This window comes from Carlito syrichta, unplaced genomic scaffold (assembly GCF_000164805.1).
Source record: "Carlito syrichta isolate Samal-C Ts95f unplaced genomic scaffold, Tarsius_syrichta-2.0.1 Scaffold308875, whole genome shotgun sequence".
NCBI lineage: Eukaryota > Metazoa > Chordata > Mammalia > Primates > Tarsiidae > Carlito > Carlito syrichta.
Genome location: NW_007252971.1, coordinates 146628 through 153380, shown reverse-complemented (window position 1 = coordinate 153380; position 6753 = coordinate 146628).

Genomic DNA, 6753 nt, shown 5'->3' with positions numbered 1-6753 from the left:
TCCAACTCAAAAAAAAAAAAATTAGCTGGGCATGGTGGCACATGCCTGTGGTTCCAGCTACTTGGAAGACTGAGGCGGAAGGGTCACCTGAGCCCAGCAAGTCAAGGCTGCGGTGGCCGTGAATGTGCCATCACACTCCAGCCTGGGCGACAGAGTGAGACTCCAACTCAAAAAAAAAAGTATTGCAGTGAAAAATGGAATTAAATTGCAAATATTTGTTTCTGATGCATTACTGCTAAAAAGAATGCACAGAAAACAAAATGAAGACAAGGATCTGCCAGGTGCAGTGGCTCACGCCTGTAATCTCAAAACTCTGGGAGGTGAAGGCGAGAGGATTGCCTGAGCTCAGGGGTTCCAGACCAGCCTCAGCAACTTGGTGAGACCTTGACTCTACAATAAATAAATTAAAAAAAAAAAAAGTCAGCCGGGCGTTGTGGCACATACTTGTGGTTCCAGCTACTTGGAAGGCTGAGGTGGAAGGATCGCCTGAGCCCAGTAAGTCAAGGCTGTGGTGACCGTGAGCATGCCACTGCACTCCAGCCTGGGCAACAGAGTTAGACTCTGACTCATAAAATATAAAATGAAATAAATAGACTTTTGAGTTCTTAGGCCATCATGCTAAACAGACTGTGTAAAATTTTCATCTTGTCCCTGGTCAAGTTCTTGTATATTCTTTCTTTTTCTTTTTTTGAGTTGGGATCTCACTCTGCCACCACGCCTGGCTAATTTTTTGATTTATTGTAGTGATGAGGTCTCACCAAGTTGCCCAGGCTGGTCTCAAACCCATGAGTTCAGGCAATCCTCTCGCCTCTGCCTCCCAAAGTGCTGAGATTACAGGTGTGAGCCACCACTCCCGGCTAAGTTCCTGTACTTTTATCAGAAACTGTGAGTCAAGAAGGAAGATTATTAAAAGTTATTTCAACCCGGGCATGGTGGCTCATGCCTGTGATCCCAGCACTTTAGGAGGCAGAGGTGAGAGTTTTGCCTGAACTCAGGGTTTAAGACCAGCCTGGACAACTTGGCAAGTCTTTGTCCCTACAATTAATCCTAAAAATTGGCTGGGTGTGGTGGCGTGTGCCTGTAGTTCCAGCTACTTGGAAAACTGAGGTGGAAGGACCGCCTGAATCCAGCAGGTCAAGGCTGCAGTGGCCGTGAGCATGCCACTGAACTCCAGCCTGGGTGACACTGAGACTCTGACTCAAAAACAAAAACAAAAACAAAAACAAAAAAAAAGCCCTGCAAAAAAATAAAAAGACAGGAATTCTTTGGAATAAATGATATTCACGATGAATCAACTCAACCAAAAAAGTTGATTTATAAATATTTATTTATTTTTTCACTAACTTGAAACTTAATATGCTGATTTTTTCCCTTTTTTTATTATATAGATGTGGGGTACAATTCAGGGGTAGGTATACAAACATTGATTATGCGGGTACCCTTGTTAATGAGGTATGCCCCTCCCTCCCCTAGCAGTTTCCCTCAACTGCCAATCCCACCCTCCCATGACAGTTTCCCATTACTGCCAAATGCTTTCTTATAGTATTATAATTGTTCAAGTTCTACTTATGAATGAGAACATATGGTACTCTGTTCTTTGTTTCTGTGATAGATTACTATGATCAACTCCAAATCCATCCAAGTTAATATGCTGATTTTAAAAAATAAATAGGGGCCGGTCTTGGTGGCTCAACCTGTAATCCCAGTACTTTGGGAGGCCGAAGCGAGTGGATTGTCTGAGCCCGCGGGTTTGAGACCAGTCCACGCAACATGGTGAGACCTCGTCTCTACGATTAAAAAAAAAATTAGCCAGGCATGGTAGCGTGCACCTGTAGTTCCGGTTACTTGAAAGGCTGAGGTGGAAGGATTGCCAGAGCCCAGCAGGTCGACACTGGGGTGGCTGTGAGTGTGCCCCTGCACTCTAGCCTGGGTGACTCATAAAAAGTAAATACATAAATAGGCCAACTCAAAAAAAAAAAAAAAAAAGAAAGAAAGTACAGGAACCTGACCAGGGACAAGATTAAAATTTTGCACAATCTGTTGAACATGATGTCCTAAGAGTTTCAAAATACTATTTATTTTATTATTTATTTATTTGAGTTGGAGTCTCACTCTGTCACCCAGGTTGGAGGGCAGTGGCATGCTCCCAGCCACCCACCACAGCCTCCACTTGCTGATCTCAGGTGATCCTTCAACCTCAGCCTTCCAAGTGCCTAGAACTACGGGCACATGCCACCATGCCCGGCTAAATTTTTGGTTTATTGTAGAGATGAGGTCTCACCGTGTTGCCCAGGTTGGTCTCGAACCAGTGGGTTCAAGCAGTCCTCTTGCTTCTGCCTCCCAAAGTGCTGAGATTACAGGCAAGAGCCACCACACCTGGCTAGGTTCCTGTACTTTTATTAGAAATTGGCAGTCAAGAAGAAAGATTATTAAAAGTTATTTCAACCTGGCATGGTGGCTCATGCTTGTGATTCCAGCAATTTAGGAGGCAGAGGAGAGAGGATTGCCTGAGCTCAGGGGTTCAAGCCAACCTGGGCAACTTGGCAAGCCCTTGTCCCTACAATTAATCAAAACAAGTAGCCAGGTGTGGTGGTGTGTGCCTGTAGTTCCAGCTACTTGGAAGGCTGAGGTAGAAGGATCTCCTAAGCCCAGCAGGTCGAGGCTGCGGTGGCTGTGAGCATGCCATAAACTACAGCCTGGGCGACAGAGTGAGATTGTGACTCAATAAAAAAATTTAAAAAGAGATTGCACTGGTGATTACAAAATGTATCCTTAACTTATCACAGTCCACTTAAAGTTAATATAGTGCCATTTCATATGAGGTGAAAAAATCCTGCAACAGTAATTTTCTTCTCCTTTTTTTCTCAGTCTGTTTTATTTATTTTTATTTTATTTTATTTTTGAGTTGGGGTCTCACTCTGTCACCCAGGCTGGAGTGCAGTGTCATGATCGTGGCTCACTCCTGGGCTCAGGCAATCCTCCTGCCTCAGCCTTCCTAGTAGCTGGGAGTACAGCCATGTGCCACCACACCTGGTCTTGAATTCTTGAGCTCGAGAAATTCTCCTACCTCTGTCTCCCAGAGTGCTGGGATTACAGGAGTGAGCCATCAGGTCCAGCCTAGTAGTTTTCATATTATGTATATTATATCTACATACATTATAAATCTCACAGTACAGTGTGATCATTTTGAAGCATGTTTTTGGATACTTTAGGGAGAATCTACAGTGATCCTTACTCCAAGGCTGAATGGCTTTTCTGGGGTATCTTTCTCAGTGGAGTATTGAGTGAGGACTCACCACCCAGGCTGATTAAAATTCCTGTGTATCCCAGAATCTCCATTCAGTTCACCACCAGGACTGCTCTCTCATTGACCTTGCAGTGTCTCACTTGAAGGCTGTACAACTTAGTATTTGACCAAAGACCTAAAGCGATGCCTATGGTGATTTCATAGAGCTCTACCAAGCCTCTTTCTCTCCAGTCCCATGCCTGATAGAGGAGAGTTCCAGCAGCCCTCTCCCTTCCCTTCCCAATTCAGCTGTATTGTACTCTCTGCCTAGGCTCCACTTCCCTGCAGGGAGGTCCTGAAACTGACCCAGGAAGAAAAAAGGAATCACAGAGCTCACTACTTATTTTTTGTCACTTGGCAGGAATCACACCCCAGTACAATGGGGTGTAGAAGACACTGGGTAACCTTTTTTTTTTGAGTTGGAGTCTCACTCTGCCGCCCAGACTAGAGTGTGGTGGCATGCTCATGGCAATCACAGCCTCAACCTGCTGGGCTCAGGTGATTCTTCCATTTCAGCCTTCCAAGTAGCTGTGGCCACAGGCATGTTCCACCATGCCTGGCTAATTTTTTGATTTATTATAGAGATGAAGTCTCGCCAAATTGCCCAGGCTGGTCTTGAACCCCTGGGCTCAGGCAATCCTCTGGCCTCTGCTTCCCAAAGTGTTGGGATCACAGGCGTGAGCCACTATGCCCAACTTGGGTTGCCTTAATAAACATGTTTGTATTATGCACAACCTTCAGTCGCATGGCAAAACAACAAAGCCAGAATTGATAGATGGATTAAAAAATGACTGCATTTGCTTAAATATATACCTGGTCTTTTTTGTTTGTTTGTTTTGTTTTGTTTGAGTTGGAGTCTCACTCTGTCGCCCAGACTGGAGTGCAGTGGCCACTCGCGGCCACTGCAGCCTCAACCTGCTGGGCTCCAGCAATCCTTCCGCCTCAGCCTTCCAAGTAGCTGGAACTACAGGTGCGCGCTACCACGTCTGGCTAATTTTTGATTTATTGTAGAGATGAGGTCTCACCAAGTTGCCCAGGCTGGTCTCGAACTCCTGAGCTCAGGCAATCCTCTCACCTCGGCCTCCCAAAGTGCTGGGATTATAGGCGTGAGCCACTGTGCCCAGCCTTCGGTAACATTATATTAACCAACAGAAGGTCTCAATGTTGAGGGGATTTCACTTCTGTGACTAGATTACAAGAGATATAACCTGTTTTGGCAGCCAACTGTCTTGTTGGCTTTGGTGAAGCAAACTACCATGCAGTGAGTCACCCCCGAGAAAGTCACACATGGCAAGGAGTAAGGACACCTCTGACTGACAGCCAGCAAAAAACTGGGGCCCTACCTTGCAGCAGGATGCAGGGAACTGAATCCTGCCAACTACCACGGGAGCAGATCCTTCCCTGGTTGCATGTTCAGAGTCCTCAATTCTGTCCAACTCCTTCCTTGATTGTGCCCACATAAGAAACACTGAAGTTGAATACCTAGTTGAGCCCAGCCTGGATTTCTGACTCAAAACCTGAGAGACAATGTGTGTTTTTTTGTAACCACTGAGATTATGATAATTTGTTACACAATAATAACAAATACAGCATCCTTACTTGAATCCTAGAACAGAAAAAACATTAGTGGGTAAGGCACAGTGGTTCATGCCTGTAACCCCAGCACTTTTGGGAAGCCAAGGTGGGAGGATGGCTTGAGTCTAGGAGACCAGCCTGGGCAACATGTCAAGACCTTGTCACTATGAAAAAATTAAAAAATTAGACAGGCACGGTGGCTCACACTGGCAATCCCAGCACTTTGGGAGGCCAAGGTGAGAGGATTGCCTGAGCCCAGGGGTTTGAGATCAGCTTGGGCAACTTGGTGAGATCTCATGTCTACAATTAAAAAAAATAAATAAAAATTAGCCAGATATGATGATGTGCACCTCTAGTCTCAGCTACTTGGGAGGCTGAGGAGGAAGAATCACCTGAGCCCAGGAGGTTGAAGTTGCATTGAGCTGTGATCATGCCACTGTACTCAGGCCTGGGCAACAGAGCAAGACTTTGACTTAAAAACAAAAACAAGACATTAGTGGAAAAACCAGTGAAATCCAGATAAAGTTAAAGTTGGGAAAATAGTACCCTACCAATGTTATTTTCTTAGCATTGATAAATGCTCCATGGTTATGTAAGACATTAACATTACGGGTATATGGGTGACAGGTATGAGAGCTCTGGATAATGGCTTTGCTCATCAGGTCGAGACTGCGGTGGCCATGAGCATGCCACTGCACTCCAACCTGAGTGACAGAGACCCCAACTCAAAAAACAAACAAACAGGCAAACAAACAAAGCACTTCTGGGCATTACATGTCATATTTAAAAAATAAAGAGCTGGGCTCAGTGTCTCAGCCCATAATTCCAGCACTTTGGGAGGCCAAGGCAAGTGGATTGCCTGAGCCCGTGGGTTTGAGACCAGCCCGGGCAACTTGGTGAGACATCGCCTCTACAATAAATTAAAAAAAAAAGATTAGCCGGACACAGTAGCAGGCACCTGTAGTTCTGGCTACTTGGAAGGCTGAGGCTGAAGGATTGCCAGAGGCCAGCAAGTCGATGCTGAGAGGGCAGTGAGCGTGCCACTGCACTCCAGTCTGGGTGACGGAGTGAGACTACAACTCAAAAAATAAAGAAAAAAAGAAAGAAAGAATACAGCAAAGTTGAAAAAAATAAAGGCATCAGGGAGTCACCAATGTGGTGACAGAGATTCAGCAACCAGGACTGACAGGTTGCAGTGTGACAAGTTAGAAAGAGGTAGCAAGTGCATCGGTGGCAGTCTGTTAGGGGAGCTCCGTGGTGACTAAGCCTGGTCCCAGACCTCCAGAGTCACAATCTGGTGGAAACTGGGGGTGCGGGGTGGGTGCAGAGACCAGGCCTGATGCTTGCCCCAGCAGTCAGAGTCTGGTCAAAAAATTCCAGGAAAAGGTTGGGTGGCTCATGCCTGTAATCATAACACTTTGGTAGGCAGAGGTAAGAGGATTGCCTGAGCCTAGAGGTTCAAGACCAGCCTAGGCAACATGGCAAGACCTTGTCTCTACAATAAATTGAAAAATGAGCCAGTTGTGGTGGCACACACCTGCAGTCCCAGCTACTTGGAAGGTTGAGGCGGAAGGATCGCTGGAGCCCAGCCGGTCTAGACTGTGGTAGTCGTGAGTGGGCCAATGCACTCCAGCCTGAGTGAGAGAGTGAGACTGCTACCCCCCCCAAAAAAAAAAGAAAAAAGAAATTCCAGGAAAAATATTTTCCCCAGCCTTCTAGAAGATACTTGTGTCCATTTAAATTCTTTCCAAATCTCAACATCTTTCAAAATTGAGTTGCTTGCCTGTTCCTTACCTTTATGTTTTTTGTTTTTTTGTTTTTGAGTTGGAGTCTCACTCTGTCACCCAGACTGGAGTGCAGTGGCCGCTCCTGGCCACCACAGCCTCAACCTG